The following is a 19,014-nucleotide window of genomic DNA, read 5'->3' on the forward strand; positions in this document are numbered from 1 at the left end:
TTGCTTTGGGTGCCCTTTTAAAAATGAGTCATCAAGAGTCTAAAATATAACCAGCTGTTTGGAATGTAAGAACATGGGTTATTATATTAACTCCAAAATGTAGAGAGGCAAATTGTAGGTACGTTGTTTCATTTCAAGATCTGATTCCTTCAGGTCTTTCTTTCCTTCTTCCTGTCTCCAGTTTCCCTTCCTAATACTAACTCAATTATTTCCCAGGGCCAAACTAAATTGTTCTCTTTGTCAGCCCATTTACCTCTAAAGAAGCCTGTCTGTTTTTCTTAGCCTGTGAACTTCAGATTTCATTCAAATCTACTCTTAGAAGCTTCTGGACATCCTTGTCAGCAAAGCCCACTGATTTTCCTGGACCAGAAATTTCCCTAACTGCCTCTATAAGTAGAGTGACTTGTTCTCCTGGGACAATTCCAGTTTCTGTGTGTTGTTTTGGCGTGATTATTAAGAGTGGACTTCTTCGGTCACAAAGGTGTTTTGGTTTCAACAATAAATTATGCAGTCACTTTACTTATAAGGCGCCTTTCTTATTAGTTCACAGGATAAAATACTGGGCAGGCAACTGTGGGAGGTGCTTTCTGAGATCCTGTTTCCTAGCAAAATAGAACAATACATCTCATGTAAAATTTTAATCAGTCCATGCTTTGGGGTTAATATCATCTCCATTTTTCTAATGAGGAAGTGAAAGCTCAGAGAGGTTAAGTAACTTGCCCAAGGACACCAAGACAGCTCATTGCAGAGATCATGACCTGGACCCAAACTTTCCTTCCTTCATAGACCACTTTTTCCACATGTCCTCCGTCACCACTGTCATCCTAGTCAACATGGACTCAAAGCCACACTTTTCCTTTCTTTCTTTTTTGAGACAAGATTCTCACTCTGTCGCCCAGGCTGGAGTGCAGTGGAGCAAACTCGGCTCACTGCAACCCCCGCCTCCTGGGTTCAAGTGATTCTCCCTGCCTCAGCCTCCCGAGTAGCTCGGATTTCAGGCACCAGCCACCATGCCCGGCTAATTTTGTATTTTTAGTGGAGACAGGGTTTTGCCATGTTGGCCAGACTGATCTCGAACTCCTGACCTCAGGTGATCCGCCTGCCTCAGCCTCCGTAAGTGCTGGGAGTACAGGCATGAGCCGCTGCTCCTGGCCCAGACTTTTTATTTCTCTGTGACATCCTTTGTTGTTGTTGTTGTTGTTACTCTCACTTTTGTTTTTCCTATAACTCCTGAAGACAATCATCGAGATATTCCTCATCTTCCACTGATCTCTGTAACATGTGGCATGCAGCATACAGCAATGCATGTAAAATGAGTTCTGCCTGCCTGCCATGATCTAGAGAATGTGCTCAAGGAAATCTTACTTGTAAACAAGGTTGCCCTACACTCCTCTGCAGCTACTTTCCTCTTCAGAACCAACGGAGGTCTACAGAGGGAATCCTGAACCCTCAGCAATTTCATCGACACTAATTTGCAACAGGGATGGGCAAAGGTTTGTAACAGGTGAGACATTATATTAAATAGTGGGAAAGTAATTTAAGTCATTTTTCCCTACCTGCCTCATCTGTGAACCAGGAGTAAAGATTTCCTTAGCTCACAGAGCTGTAACTGACATTATATGCTCAACACAGGGTCTGATACAAAGTAAGGGCTCATGAAATGTGATTGCCTTTCTTCTTTACCCTCCAAATGTTTGCTACTGCATTTTCATGTACCCTGAGAGGTTTTGGGGAAAGGAGAGAAATAAATACGAGTCGTGAAATTTGCAAACAAAATTAGAAAAAAATTATTTTTTCATTCAAAGAAAATAGCCCTTGGCTTTGTACAGCAAATATGTGGACCAAGACCCTTTTTTGGCCCCCTCAAGTCCTGGAAAAATTTAGTTTACTCAGTAGGGAGACAACTTCCTTGCAGAATACAGGGTTAGTCGGGGCTCCCTGGGCACTGCCTCCTATCAGGTGAGGTCCACCTGGACTTGGGCAGTGAAAAGGGGTCTATTTACTTTTACATTTTCGATCACAACAGCTGATGGGCAAGAGTTAGGTGAGATGGCCTGTCGTCATTCTGACCTCATCTGTGCACACTGACACTGTCATTGTCCCCAAAGGTTCTGTGGAGGTAACAGAATGTGAGCTTCGAATGTGCCAGCCTGCCTAATTCAGAGGCTTGTGAGAAGCCATCTCCTTTTTTGTGAGGTAGCACAGAGGCTCAGGAGAAAGTGTGACTTGAGGCTGAATCCCTGCATCCAAGGGACGGGAGCGGGCAGTGTAGGTGGTGGAGCAGAAGCCAAGAGCAGAGCCCAAGTCAGAGTCTGAAGGAGGAGGAAGGCAGCTACAGTCAGACAGGGAGTGCAGACTTCAGAGTCTCCAGGCCTGCCAGGGGGCTCCTGCAGTGCCTGAAGTCTCCTGGCAGCTCCAAACAACAGCTAGTCCTAAGCCATGGAGAACATTTCATTTCCTAGAATTCCTCTAAGGAGACATGACCCTGATAGGAAACTCTGATGTGAGTTTCCTCAGAAGGTAGGATTCGGGGCCCCCGGTGTGTCTGTTGGAAATCATCATACTTTTGTGAGGATTAAATGAGATACGTGTGAGGTGCTTAGACAGTGGTGGGCTCTATGGGGAGTGCTATGCAGAAATTTGCTACACCTCATTGCTGCTGCTTATGTTGTTGCTATCATCACTCAGCCACTGACTGCTGCTCTTTCTCTTGCCCTTTTTAACTTTTCTACTGCTAATATGGAAATGCTTTCTTGTTTTCTTTTTACATTAATTAATTTATTGTCAATATTATTATTATTATTATTTTGAGACGGAGTCTCCCTCTGTCACCCAGGCCGGAGTGCAGTGGCGTGATCTCAGCTCACTGCAACCTCCACCTGCCGGGTTCAAGCGATTCTCCTGCCTCAGCCTCCCAAGTAGCTGGTATTACAGGCATGCGCCACCACTCCCAGCTAATTTTTATATTTTTAGTAGAGATGGGGTTTCACCATATTGGCCAGACTGGTCTCGAACTCCTGACCTCAGGTGATCTGCCTGCCTTGGCCTCCCAAAGTGCTGAGATTACAGGTGTGAGCCACCACACCTGGCCTTTTTACATTAATTTAAATTATACAAAGTTCATGAACAATCTCCTGGTAGATTTTTTAAATATTGTAGATAAGACAGAAGCCTTTACTTCTCCAAGTGTTGTACCTTTCCCATCTCCAGAGCAGTAACTACAATTTTCCATTTTCAATAGTGTATATATATTTTTCCAGAAAATATACTCACAGGATATTCACAGGGGTATATTTATACTCCTGTACATAACAAGGAGTGTATATTTACATACAGATATTTGACATATAGCAAATGCCTGCATAGCACTCTCCATCGTGCCTACCACGGTGCTAAGCACCTCACACATATCTCATTTAATCCTCACAAAAGTGTGAAGATTTCCAACTGGCACACCCGGGGCCCGGAATCCTACCTTCTATATAAAGTCCCATCAGAGGATATGTGTATATTTATTCCTATATAAAAGGAATATATGTACACACACATCACTGTTCTCTTTGTCTCTAGGCACACTCACTCATAGGAAATGGATGGCATTGTTACTTGTGTATAGTCTTTTAAATAATTGTTAAATGTTGAGCTACCAGTCTGTAACCTGCTTTTTGACTCAGTAATACATTTAGAAGATGCCTCTGCATTAATGGGAAAAGATCCACTTCCTTCCCTTAAACTGCTATGGAGTAACCTACAGAATGGTTGTAACTAATTTAATTTGACACTCCGCTGCTGAAGGAGATTTAGGTTGCTTCAACTTTTTCCTGATTACAAGTTATACTGCCAATAAATATCCTTGCCTACATGAATGAGGGCTTCTGTAGGGAACTTCTGTACCACACAGGATACATTGAACTAAGTTGAAATATAAATGAGCAGCAGAGAGAAAATATTTGCAACATATATAACAAGCTGTGACATATATTGCAGTTCTGGATTATGATCCAGAATCATATAAAGAATGCTTACAGGTCAATAAGGAAAAGGCAGAAAGAACCAGAGAAAACAATGAAAAACGGGTAAAGGGCACAAACAGGTAATTCTGAGAAGAGAAAATTAAATGATTGATAAATATATAGAAAAATCATCTTCCTTTCTTGCCAGCAGGGAAATACAAATAGTAACAGAATATCTTTCATACACTAATTTCACAGAAATTAAGATCCTGATGCTATCCAGTGTGTGTAAGAGTGAGAGGAAGCAGGTTTTCTTATCCACCACTGGTAGGAGCGTAATTCGACAATTCACTACTTTTTTTTCCACTTATCTTTTATTTAATTGTATGCTTAAATTTAGTTTCTTAAATTTTAATTGACAAATAATAATTGCATATATTTATAGGGTAAAATGTGATATTTTGATACATGTATACATGGTAGAAAGATGAAATCAAGCTAACTAACATATCCATCGCCTTACTTACTTTTTTGTGGTGAGAATGCTTAAAATCTACTCCTTTAGCAAGTTTGAAATGTGTGTTATTATTAACTATAGTCATCATGCTGTGCAATAGACCACTAAAATGGATTCCTCCTGTACAACAGAAACTTTAAAACCTTTGACCAGCGTCTCTCCTTTCCCATCCTGCACACTCCCCAGCCTCTGGCTTTTAAAGCAGGACACCTAGGGGCCCAGCAGGCCTCCTGCCCCCACTGCCAAATTCCCTTCCACTTGCAGATTCATGGCTCCTTTCAATGTGTGCCTTTCAGCCCAGGGGCTCTGCAGGGTGGGGAAGTGTGGGGAGGGAAGCCTTGATCAGCCTGGAGGCAAATACCAAATGCCCAAATACCAAATAACTGTTCTCCTCCCAATCCCAGGCCCTGTGGCTGATAGCTAAGCACCCCTCATTCCTTCCCCACAAGGTAGAATTTTTCTCCAGATTCCTCCAGGATCCCATTATAGTATAGCTTCTTTCATCCTCTCTACGCCTCCTCCACCAACATGTTCAAGGCAGACTGCCCGAGTTCAAGTCTCACCATGTGACTGTGACTCCCTTGTCTAACTCACCTAGGTTTCCTCCCCTACCGAATGGGAGGCTATTCAGGGCACCTGCCTTATGGGCTGGTGGTGATTACGTGATGAACTACGCCATTAAAACATCAGAAGAGGGCCTGGTATGAGCAAGAGCTCAACAAGGTTAGCTCCATCAACTCTCTCAAGCCTATCTGTGGATGAGGTTTAAATGATTTAGTGGGAAACTCCTAATCCCCCCTCTCCCCAGTAAAGCAAATGCAGTGGGATCTGGGGAAGGAGATGAGAGCAAAGGGCGTATTCCTACTCAGCATGGGCCTAGTGCTCCTTTCTACTTCCTCCCGTGAAGTTTCAACTTTCTTTAGGTCATTATGTCTTAATTTTTGCATGTACCACGAACCACAGAATAGGACCAATGACTTGTATACCATGCACTTTAAAGATGTAAGGTATGTGTTGATCACACAATGGGTGAATACTTGAGGGCTGGCAGGAGCAGGAAATGTGAGGTACAGAGCTCTTGTGAAGAGAAAAAGACAATTTGGTATAAGGCGAGTGGAAATGCAGTGGGAGGAGGAGGAAAAGTGGTAAGAAATGACAGGTGACAAAGGCATGCTACAAAGTTCAGTGATTGACATTAAGTGGGGTAGGGGACAAATATTTGCTGAGCACTTGCTCTGTGCGAGACATGTACTGGGTGAGTTCCTATATGTCACATGTAACCCTCACAATAATAATGAGGTCATTTTGGCCAAACTCATTGCTTGTGTTTGTTTGCATTTGTTTTGTTTTGAATGAAGAAACAAGGCTATCCAAACGTACCTCTGACTGATCCCCGATAGTCTACTGCACCTGTTTTCTAGGAAACCTTCTTGAGAACTTTAGGTAGGGGATGGTAGATTACATGTAAAACCAAGAATGGAAGAAAGAATTAATTCTCTGACAACAGCAGGATGAAAGCACTTTTGTGCACCAACGATTAGCAGATGTTGATCTGGAGTTGCAGTCATTGATGGAAGAGGAAAGTGGGCAAAGGGTTAAAAGAGAGAAGCAAAGTGGGGATAAGGAATTTAGGAATCTTTTACTGAGAAATCTACAAGAGAAAATGAGAAAACACAAAATGCTTGAAGCAGTTTTAAGCAAGTTGGAAGCTGAACCCCCCAAAAAGCCAAATTGGTCGGAGTAAGGTGAAAGAGAATGTAATCAAAGCCGTTACAGAAGAAAATAAGAACAAGAAGCCATGGGTTTGAGTTGAGGACGCGTCTGAATAGCCATCTGCTAACCTTACCCTGAAGGAGAATAGCCCAAAATTCATGCTCACTTAATAAGGACAGAAGGACTAGCTGATTTCATAGACACAGTGGCATTGACAGAGGGTGTTATTTCATTCGATTTGTTATATCGTTTTCCAAAACCAAAGGCACAGTGCGGTGCTGTGAAATAGAGTTTTTCAGAAGACTCTGATTTTCGGTGGCGCAGTGTTTCCTGGCACTGTGGTAGTCGAGTAAAGGGATGTTTGGTTGTCATTACCTGGAGAGCAAATTGTGGCTGATTTCAAATGGAAAGATGCTGATGCCATGTAAGCAGCACCCCCCAAGCAGTTACAACTCCTCCACTTTTGATACTACAAAAAGGAAATCAGTACTATCCACTGGCATAGCAAAATTTTCTTACCTTCTAAATTGGTTCCCTTTGCTCTTTCTGTGAAAATGCCACACAGTCTGTAACCTTCTAATGTCCACATTGCTGGGAATTATTAGGAGGACAAAAGTTCCCAGGACAAAGTTTCACGCTTTATGCAAACACAACCTCATTTCTATTATTTTCCTTTTAACCCTGAGCAATTAAGCTGGAAACACAAACATGAATTTTATTTGTGATGACTTTGCATGTCCTCTGACATGAACCTCATTCTCTTTGGGATCAGCAGAACCCTTACTGTCATGTACGGATGTCTTTGTTGCACTCCTCCACTCTTGCATGATTAAGTCATTTATTAACTTGATAAAACACGAAGTTTGATTGTATAAGGCCAGAGTTGAAGTCCTGAATTAACATTCTTGTCTAAAACAAAACTCTAAATGACAAGTACTGGTTTGAGGAACATGACTTGCTCTTCTCCATGCCAGATCTCCTTGGGGGTTAGTGCTGCACATATGTGGGTGAGAAAGGGCTTAAGGAGAGGGATAGATTTTTTTTCCACCTGTATCCCAAAAAACGTCCTGCAGATAACTGTGACCTAGTGTAACAAGAGATTTGGAAAAAGAATAAGAAGGATGTTAAGAGAATATGAGAAGAGAATGAAAGCAGAAAAAAAAATGTAGAAAGGCTCCAGAAAGATTCGTTTTTATTTTTAGTACTTGAAGATATCTGCAGATTTTCTTGTAATAACTTGGAAATAACTAGAATTAAACTGCCATCAGAGAAAGGAACACTGAATGGTTCAGAGATTATATAAATACCTTACAGAGAAAGATGTTACCTCATCCTCATCCTCATTAACTCTTTACCTGATTCATGAAATCAACATGACTAAAGAGAAAACAAGTTACTTGTATGTGGGATCTAGAAAAAGTTGAACTCATAGAAATAGGAGAAGGATGGTCACCAGGGGTCAGGGGTTGAAGTAGGGGAAATGGGGAAATGGTGGCCAAAGGATATGAACAAGTTACAAGATAAGTCAGTTCTGGAGATCTATTATACAGCATGATGACTATAGTTAGTAATACTGTATTATATACTTAAAATTCTCTAAGGCAATAAATCTTAAGTGTTTTCACCACACACAAAAAAGGTAACGATGTGAGGTGATGGATACATTAATTAGCTTGATTGTGGAAATCTTTTCACAACATATACATATATCAAAACATCAGGTTGTACACCTTGAATGTATACTATTTTTATTTGTCAATCATGCCTCAATAAAGCTAGGGAAAATATAAGCTTAAAAAAAAAGAAGAGAAAACAAGTCAATCCAGGGGGATGGTGAGAGAGATTGACCAGCCAAGAACAAATGAGTTACTAGGACAAATAGTCATTGTCAGTGGAGGAATATGTGGGGAGATGGAATAGTAACTGAAGGATTTTGAAGATTCCAGGCCCACTGGCAAGACTACAGACTACCCTCCATGTGGGGATAGACACAGGGTATTGTAACCAATGGAGTTCAAAGATTGCTGAGGTTTTGGCAAATCCAACCCTATGGTGAAATGGATTTTTACCTGATCCTTTCAAAGGTTCCATTCAAATTACTCTTCTTTATTTGGTTCCATGTTCACCCAAAATACCCTCTAATTATGCCCTTTGTCCCTGGGAAACTAAGCCTAGGGAGTGGAGTGACTATACCCTGACCTTACAGACTTTGAACATGGAAATGCTTGCAGAGTCATTTGCATCATAAATCAATAGATTGGCACTTTGCGTATTGCTATGTTATCACAGTGAGTCAAGCAATACATATATGGAATCATACAGATGACAAGAATCCCTCTTTATGTGACACTTACTTCCATACAATTGATATGTTGGCATTCCTGTATATGCCTCAATCTGCCCAAGAGAGTGGAAATGTCATCAGGGTGTTTACAGAATCAAGCGTCTCTGCCTATATGTTTGGACTAGACTCAGAACCATGGAAAATTTCCAAAAGCAAGTGCCTCCCTGCTAGAGTTCTCTCAGAAGACCATCAGCTGACCTCTCAAGCTCTGAAAGCAGAGAGTTAAACTGTGCCCAAAGCAATGCTCAAGCCTTGTTTCTTCTAACTCAGGGAAGGGGCTGGAGCTGTAACTGTGACAGATACCATATGAATGCAGTTCCTGGGCTGGGTGGAACATCATCCATTCTTCTACAGCATCATTACTAAGTGTACAGATTGTTAGCTTATATCTAGACAGCCATGTGCAAAACATTGGGCAAAGGCCTTTATGTGCATCATTTCATATATCCTTCATAACAATTACAAGAGAAGGCTGCATTATTGCCCCATCAGGGATTTACCTCTACTTTGATCATGACCCTTCTCCAGTGGAATTTCTGATTTTTCTGCTCTTTCTCCTTTCACAGATGTTAAATATTTATCTTCACTTAGACTTCTCCCAAATCTTACCACCCTTATAGACATTCTACTCACATCTTCATGGACTCGAAACCCTTCTATTTTCTTTTTATGAATCCATACTGACCTGGACCTCTGCATTTATGCTATCACCTACGAATAATGAAACCAGAACCCAGAAAAATTATGAGTATTTTCTAAGTAACACAGTGGTGCCACCGGGCATTGAACACACCAGGCTACCTTTTGCCAGAACCCATGTGCCTACTGACTCTCTTGTCCTAATGACTCATTTCTTTTCTTTCTTTTTTAACACCTTTGGTTAGAGAATGATACCATTCAAGTTGGTGGGTCGTGATCAACCTAATTGGCCAAACCACTCCATCTATGTCAGAGGGATGCTCTGCTCCCGGTTGAGTGTGACTGCATTTGAGTCTTCCCAAGCTCACTGTGGCTGGAGGGAGGGCTTTATGCACCACCAATAAAAAGAGACATTGCCATACTGACTGATATGCACACTGTGTGTGTGGAAGAATGCAAATACCAATATCATTTTATGTGAGGTCCACGGCTCTGTTATTTTCACCTGGACTTTAGCCCATAATTTCATTGCCATCAGGGATTTACCTCTACTTGGATCAAGGCCGTTCTCCAGTGGCATTTCTGATTTTGCTTCTCTTTCTCCTTTCATAGAAATTAAATATCTATCTTCACTTAAAATTATCCCAAACTTCATGTCCTTATAGGAACGCTACTCTCCTCATTTTAAGACTCAAAACTCTTCTACGTTCTTTTTTTTTTTTTTTTTTGAGACGGAGTCTCGCTCTGTTACCCAGGCTGGAGTGCAGTGGCGCAATCTCGGCTCACTGCAAGCTCTGCCTCCCGGGTTCACGCCATTCTCCTGCCTCAACCTCCCGAGTAGCTGGGACTACAGGCGCCCGCCACCATCCCTGGCTAATTTTTTGTATTTTATTTAGTAGAGACGGGGTTTCACCGTGTTAGCCAGGATGGTCTCGATCTCCTGACCTTCTGATCCACCCGTCTCAGCCTCCCAATCTACGTTCTTTTTATAGATCCATGCTCACCTGGATCTCTACATTGATACTGTCTCCCTCAAATACAGTCCCAGGACCTGATGTGCTCCATGCACCTCCAAATGAACAATGAGCAGGTTTCCAAAAATTGTGTAGCTATGACACAACTCCCAGGCAAACAACTCTTGGGTGTAAACGACTAATGTCAGAGAGCCTTCCCCTTCTCAGAGACAGACATTTGACTACTGTCTGGAAGTACAGCTGGAAGAGACTACACAGGGGAACCTTTTTTATAGGTATGGAAATGGGCCCACTGAAGCCATTTGATTTTCCTTCCTTGCTAGCTAATTGACAGGTGAGTATACAGAAAGTGTGGAACACATATTTATTGAATGAATACATGAATGAAATAATGGATGATGAATACATGCTTGACTACTGCCTCCATCTAGTACATTCTAAAACATAAACCATATAATATCTCTTCCTGCTTGCAACCCTCCATCAGCTTCCAGTTATTCTTGGTATAAAACAGAGATACTTTACCATGACCTCTAGGGACCTTTGTGATCCCTGACTGCCCATCAGACCCAGTCTCTTACACCTGGCTGTCTCCTTCATTCCATTCCAATTCTAGTGACTTTGTTGCTCTTCAGATATTCCAAGTGCATTCCCATTTCAGGTATTCATGGATGTTAGCCCTACTGCCTGGAATAATTTTCCCTCAGATCTTCACGAGACTTAGTGCTTTAGCTCATCAGGGCTCTGCTCCATGTCACCCCTTCAGGCACGTGTCATTTATGTCTGTCTTTCCTACTCAAACAGAAACTTCATGACATGGCCTGCCCTAGTTATATCTCCTGGACCTGCGTCTCTAACACAGTGCATGGAACACATTTATGTCCAATCAACATGTGTTGAATAAACTAATGAGACCACATTGCCTCCACAATAAAATATTGTATGATCTTCTGAGACAATGGCTACATCAACTTATAAATAAACATTACACATTATACAAGAAAGTGAGGTCATCAGATATCAAATACAGAAATATGGCCATTCACAACTGTTAGCTTTAGGGTGAGACATTTATTCGCTTTGGAGCTATCACAAGCTTGGAAACTAAAGGATACATGTATTTCTACAAGCATTGTGGTGTATAATAGTTTGCATCACAAGTAGAGAGCGATGACCAGTTAATTTCCCACATAGATGCCTTTAAAAAAATTGTGAGGCCTACTCTCATAAATTTTTAAGGGCATCATATAATGTTTACCATAGGCAAAATGTTGTACCTCCGATCTTTAAAATGTATTCATCTTGCATAATTGAGACTCTACACCCTTTGAACAGAAACTCTCCATTTCCTCCTGCCCCCAGCCCCTGGTAACCAACATTCTACTCTCTGTTTCTATCAGTTTGACTGTTTTTGATAGTTTTGATATCCTGAGTGGAATCATGCAGTATTTACCCTTCTGTGATTGATTGGCTTATTTTAGTTAGCATAATGTCCTCTGGGTTTGTACATGTTGTCACGTATTGCAGGACATCCTTCTTTTTAAGGCTGAATAATATTCCATTGTGTGTATGTACCACATGTTCCCTACCCATTCATCTGTCAATGGATATCTAAGTTGTTTCCATAACTTGGCTATTATGAATAGTGCTGCAATGAACCTGGGAGTGAAGATATTTCTTTGAGATCCCAAATTCAATTATTTTGGATAAATACTTTGAAGTGAGGTTGCTGGATCATATGGTTATTTTTAATTTTTTTGAAAAACCTCCATACTGTTTTTCCTTAGTGGCTGCACCATTTTGCATTACCACCCATAGTGTACAGAATTCCAATTTTTGCACATCTTTGCCAACACTTCTCTTTTTAAAATATAATAGCCCTCCTAATAGGTGTGAAGTGATATCTCAGTATGGTTTGATTTGCATTTCCCTGATGATAAGTGATGTTAAGTTTATATTTTCATTTACTTCTTGGCCTTTATCCTTGGTTCTAGTTCACCTACAGAGACCAATTTTCCACTGGTTGTAAAGGAACACCAGTCCCATTTTCCTAAAGTTACAGCACATCTCTCTTCTAGATGGCTTTGACCCCTGTACATCCAGGAACATCTGCTTAGAATGAATCCACTTAGTTTGTATTTATTCAACCCAGAGCCTTCTCCTCCATAATTTCTGCTGGTCACCCTTGAGGTTTCCAGGGTAAGGAAGATAAGACCCCTGCGCTGGAGGAGCACCCACACATGAGCATGTACAAGTCTGGGAAGAAAGTTGAGTGGGGAGTAGTAGACACATGTGGCAAGTAGAGTTTCCTTTTGTTGCCCCAAGCCTCATTTCCTGTTTCATCATCACACTGAGCCTGCAGTCCCGTGCTGAAGAGCAGGCTCACAGGACAATGCTCTTCAGAAAAGGAGCCAGACAGTAAACATGGTTGTGACATGATTCTGGAGCTTCATCATTTTGTCCTTTATTCTTTTTAAAGCCAGTTCTCTCACCACGCGTTCCCCTCTGTTGGCTGGGCAGGGCACCTGGTCTCTAGGAAACCACACACTGTGAAGGCCGCTTCTGGCCAAGCTGGATACCCTCGCAGGGTGGTGGCTCCCCAACTCTGCTGAGCAGCTGTGAGGTCTGAGTGTCTACTGGGCCCTGCCCTCTCCCAAGGGCTCCTGCAACTGCATCTGGTTACTCTTTGGCCAGGGGCAGAGACCTACCCTGGGCATAGCCAGTGCCCTTCCTGAAGCTATGGAGATGATCTAGTTCTGCAGAAACTGGAGGCAGAGCCAAGAGAGAGCCAGAAACAGAGATGCTCTGATCTCAGAGATTTGTTTTTCTTCTTGTGGCTTTTCAAAAGAGAAAAACCTGAAGGTTGCTTAGGACTTCTGAATCAAACACACACACACACACACACACACACACACACACAAATAAAAAAAAAAAAAAACAGAAAAAAAGTCATTGTCTCTTTCCCCGAATTATAAACTCTCAAGAGACAGAAAAAGAAGGTAGCTCTCCAGGAGGAAGGAGAGCCAAGTTGCTGCTTCAGTTGCTTCCCCCAACCACACAAGGAAGTCATAGTGTGGGTCATGAGGCTTCGGGAAGGGTGACGGAACAGTTCTGCTCTGCCTGGTATGGGGCTTACAACAAAGCACATGTTAAATTGCCCAGCATAGGGCAAACTAGAATACAAATATTCAGATATTCAAGTATTTTTCTTTTCTTTAACTTCTCATTGCCCACTCCATTTTAAAGTAAAATGTCAGTAAGGGAGGTGCTTAATGAAACCAATGGTCATGTCTTCGTTTCTGGGTGAATGCCTATTTTTAGATAGAGACACATCTTGAATTGAAAGTTCATCTCTTCCCATCACATTTATCTTTCTACAAAAAATGGATAATTCAGGATTTCTTTTGTGATGAAAATGGTGAATAAATGATGTGCCATTCTTTGAACTACCAATATCCTCGGATATTGGCTGCACCTGGGTTCCCTGCCAGGCTCAGCAGCCTGCTTTCTAGCTATTAATTATTTCTACTGGCCAGGTGCGGTGGCTCACACCTGTAATCCCAGCACTTTGGGAGGCCAAGGTGGGTGGATTTTCTGAGGTCAGGAGTTCGAGACCAGCCTGATCAATATGGTGAAACCCCATCTCTACTAAAAATACAAAAATTAACGGGGGCATGGTGGCATGTGCCTGTAATCCCAGCTACTTGTGAGTCTGAGGCAGGAGAATCACTTGAACCCAGGAGGTGGAGGTTGCAATGAGCCAAGATAGTGCCACTGCACTCCAGCCTGGGCAACAAGTGTGAAACTCCATCTCAAAAAAAAAAATATATATATATATATATATATATATATATATATATATGGTTGTTGTCATTACTGTGGTTTCCAGAAACAAAACACAGAAGATTTCATAGTTCAGAGAATGGCACATCATTTATTCACCATTTTCATCACAAAAGAAATCCTGAATTATCCATTTTTTACAGAAAGATAAATGTGTTGGGAAGAGATGAACTTTCACTTCAAGATGTGTCTCTCCTATTCCTATCTACAAATAGGCACTCATCCAAAAACGAAGACATGACCATTGGCTTCATTAAGCACCTCCCTTACTGACATTTTACTCTAAAATGGAATGGGCAATGAGAAGTTAAAAGAAAAATACTTGAATATCTGAATATTTGTATTCTAGTCTGTCCTATGCTGGGCAATTTAATATGTGCTTTGATATTCTCATGCTTATTTACTGTCCACAAAAAAAAGGAAGAAGAAGAAAGGAAGGAAGGAGAAAGAAGGAAGAAAAAAGAAGGAAAGACGAGGGGAGGGGAGAGGAGGAAGGGGAGGGGAGAGGAGGAAGGGAAGGGAAGAAAGGAAGGGAAGGGAAGGGGAGGGAGGGGAGGGGAGGGGAGAGGGGAGGAAGATAAGGGAAGAAAGGAAGGGAAGGGAGGGGAGGGGAGAGAAGGAGAGGAAGGTAAGGGAAGAAAGGAAGGGAAGGGTGGGGAGGGGAGGGAAGGAAGGGAAGGGAAGAAAGGAAGGGAAGGGAAGAAAGAAAGGGAAGGGAAGAAAGGAAGGGAAGGGAAGAAAGGAAGGGAAGGGAAGAAAGGAAGGGAAAGGAAGGGAAGGGAAGGGAAGAAAGAAATGGAAGGGAAGGGAAGGGAGGGGAGGGGAGGAAGGGGAGAGGAGGGGAGAGAAGGGGAAGGGAGGGGAGGAGAGGAAGGGGAGGGGAGGGGAGAGAAGGGGAGGGGAAGGGAGAGAAGGGGAGGGGAGGGGAGAGAAGGGGAGAGAAGGGAAAGGAAGGGAAGGGAAACTTGAACAAGTAATGTTGCATAACAACCAGTTTTTATTATGACTGAAGTTCAGAGTTTCATGAATATTTCTCTTCAATAAATATTTTAGATATGAAATATGAAGAGGACAAAAATAATATAATGAATACTGATATTACCACATCCAGAATTAACAACTGTCAACATTTGTCTTATTTGCTTCTAACAACAAAACATACTTTATTAATAATAACAAATTTTATCTAGTGCTTACCCTGTGCTGGTTCCCTTTCAGCACTAGAACAGTTTCACATCCTGTCCAGAGAGGAAGCCCTGCCATGAGTTTAGATGTGGATATTTAGTCTTTTTAAGTACTTACATGTGTTTGCACACATAAACATGTATAAACACATCTCTATATAAACAACATAGAGTGCTGTGTGTGTTTTTAAAATTTTCATGAATAGGATTATGTTTGTGCAATTTGGGAGTTTCCTTTTTTCACTCAACATTATGGGTTGATCTAGCCTTGTTGATATAAATATCTCAAATTCATTTCTTTTAATTGCTGTGTTTAATTCTATATGAATATATCATTTGATCTATGTATTCCCATAAAGATTAACATTATTCCAAATCATGCTTTAGTGAACACCATTTTACATGTCTCCTTGTGCTCATATTGGATAACTTCTTTAGATTATGTATTTAGGAGTTGAAATGTTATAAACGCTTTCATTTTTCTTAGTTGACCACAACATTTTCTCGAAATCACCTATGCCAATTTAAGCTCTCAACAGTAGTAAATGTAGTACATTGCAGATGGAATTTCAAAATGGAATAACTACTATGGAAAGAAAATTGTCAGTTGTTATGCAAATTACAAATGCACCTACTGTTTGACCCAGTAACCCTACTTCTGAAAATGTGTCCTACAGATATCCCTGTATACATTTGCATAATATGTGAGCAAGATTATTTACTGAAACATTTTTTATGACACCAAAAGACTAGAAACTACCCAATTATCCACCAAGAGAACCCTGTCTAAATTAATTATGGTATATTTAAATGTTAAATACTATGCAGCTGAAAAAATGAGAGTCTTCCTAACATACTAGCATGGGAAAATCTCCAGAATACACTAAAACAAGCGAAGTGCAGAAACAGTGTATTTTTTTTTTGGTGTAAGAAAGGGGAAAATGTAATCATATTGCTTGATTTTGCATAAAAAAATTTTTTTATAAGTGAGAAACAAATAAAAGTGTTTACCTAGAGTTGAAGATGGGGAATGATGTAGACTAGGACAGAGGTAGGAGCAAGATTTCTGTATTGTATTTTATGCCATTTTGGTTATCATACCATGTAAAAGTACTGCTTATAAAAACTGCACAAGTGTATATTTTTTCACATCATCACCAAAGTCATATTGTTTGGCTTTTAAACTTTTGTATGATTTACATTGATCTGCATTAATTTCTGTTATTCTTTAATAATAATAATAATTGTGATGAATATTATATTTGTAGATAAGAGTTTTATAAGATGTATAAAGCACATATTATATGTCTACTACTGTTTTAAGCATTCTATATTTAACTCACTCATCACAAAACATTGAGGTAGTTACTATTGTTGTTTACAGCAGACAGATGAGAAAATTAAGGAAGAAAGGTGCTAACTGACTTGCCCAATATAATTACTTCAGTCTACATTCTATTTTGACTTACGTTAATTTACAACCACTTTTTGGTGGTGCGGTATTTATTTTTCCTTGTATTTATGCTCACCTTTTTTACTGTCTTGTTTTAAATGTATGTCTTGAAAATACTTATAACTGGATTTTAAATAATCTAACTTGAGGTCTCTATGTTTGAATTGAGGGAAACTACTGACATTATACTTGCTGAAGTATTCTTTATTTATTGTTTCAATCATATTTTATGCTTTATATTTATGATTTCTTCTTGCTTTATTTCTTTATTAATTTTCTGAATTCTATTAAGTTAATTACATTTTTATTCTCCTCTCCCCAGTTTGGAAGTTACCCTTTTGTTCACCATTAACTCTTTCATTCTATATTCATTGTTCATTGAGAATAGCAAACTTTTTATGTCTACAATATTTTTAATTTCTACTATTTCATGAATAATGGTTTTCTGTATATTACATAATATTGTTACATAATTATATTTTCCCTTAATGCATTGAAGCCAGTGTTCTATTGCCTTAGGTTATGTTATTATTACTATTGAGAATCATCAAATGATTGTTATTTCTGGGTATTGTCTATTTTATTAGCTTTTAGAATTTTCTTTTCATCCTCAGATTGTGCATTTTCTCTACGATGACTCTATGTAATATGGTCTCTTTTTCTAATCCTCAAAACTATCCATCAGTGGAAAATATTAGGGCTTATTTTCAGTTATGGAAAATTCTAATCCACCATCTATTTGAACTCTGTCTCTTAACTCTTCTCCCTATTCTTTCTTTCTGAATCAGAGAGTTAAGTTGAACTTTTGATCTATCCGCTGTGTCTCCTGCCTTTCTTCCATATTTTCCAAAACTTCATCTTTCTATACTGATTTCTTAGTTTTGTCTTCCGTCTTAAAAATTCTGTCTTCATTTTTTCCCAGTAATCAGTTTAACTCATCTAATGAAACTTACATTTGGTTTTTTGATACATACATCTGTTCTTGTTTTTGTAACCTTCTGTTTTGTTTTTGTTCTTCATTTCTCTTGAATACTATTCCATCTTTCCTCTCTTTGAGAACATTGTATTTTTTTATGAATGAACATTTTTCTATTATCTCTATTTTCACATGTGAATTTTTCAATTTGGTGATTCTTTTTATGCATCTAGACTTCCTCATCTGCTTTGTAATTTTCGTTTTAGAGTTCATCTGTGGGGAATTTTTTCCAGTCCGTGGTATGGGCTGCTCCCACCATAGTCTTTAGAAGACACACGGTTCTAAACTAGATATCAGACTTTACTACCATAAAAACGGCAAACAGGTAGGCCTTCTATTATGCATGTTGAGTCCTGGCCTCAATTGGTAATTCTGCTTCTATTCCTGAATATGGAACTCCTCCTGCCTTCATTCATGTGAGGCAGCTTGGTCCTACCTCCCAAACTTCATGCAAGGAGCCTGCCACATACAGTGTGTGCTCAACCCTCTCCATCTCCATGTAGCTGTAAAACCCAAGGGCAAGGGTTTAAGTCCTTCTGATCTTTAACCCCTGCTTCCTGCTGTGGATTTGATCTCTGGTTCTGGCCCACAATACATCTTGTAAAGTGCTTTGTCAACTTATTTGTATTAGAAGCTTCAGGTTCCAGTGACTGTTCAATCTGCCATCTTGAGCTTTCCTTTCCACATATATCCAATGTCTCCCTCTGGAAGAAGAAAAATCTGTTAGGTGAAGGATCATAACAAAAGCTATGTGAGCAGAGCTGAGGTTATGTTTGTCAGGTTATTTATAAGAGAGAAGAGATAAGTTGGAGGAAGAACACACAAAGCTTCCTCGTTATTGCAATAAACTACTGGCTTCAATGTGTTAAGGGAAAATATAAGCAATAATATGTAAAATCCAGGAAACCATTATTCATCAAAAAGCAGAAATTAAAAATATTTTAAACATACAATATATTTATGTTTTTATAGTGCTTTTATTTTTGGTTTATAGAAATGGAAATTTCAAGTGCAGCCTTGTTGGTGGTAGAAGTGGATGAGGCCAGCACCCATTCATCACAGCTCACTGCTCTTGTCACTATTCTTTCCCTCACGTAGGGACATGATGCTCTGTAGCCATGTCTTTAGCAAAAGTCAAAAGGGGAAAACAAGATTGTCCCCAGAATGTGTTTTTCAAGAAAAAAAAATCAGAGCCCATTTCTGGAGAATGAGCATGTGTTCCCTATGCGGAATGGTTTGTCTGTCTCAATGGGATGAGGCTGCCTGTTTTGCCCACCACTGTTTGTGGCCTGCAGGCTTTTCTATTTTCCATCCCCATTTCAGACTTTACCTGAGATGCACAAGATTGCCTATCAAGTTACAGAAACTCTGCTCCAGATGGAAGAGACTCTTGAGGATTGTGGATATTTGTTTTATGT

The sequence above is a fragment of the Pongo abelii genome, chromosome 6 (genome assembly GCF_028885655.2).
Source record: "Pongo abelii isolate AG06213 chromosome 6, NHGRI_mPonAbe1-v2.0_pri, whole genome shotgun sequence".
Taxonomy (NCBI): Eukaryota; Metazoa; Chordata; class Mammalia; order Primates; family Hominidae; genus Pongo; species Pongo abelii.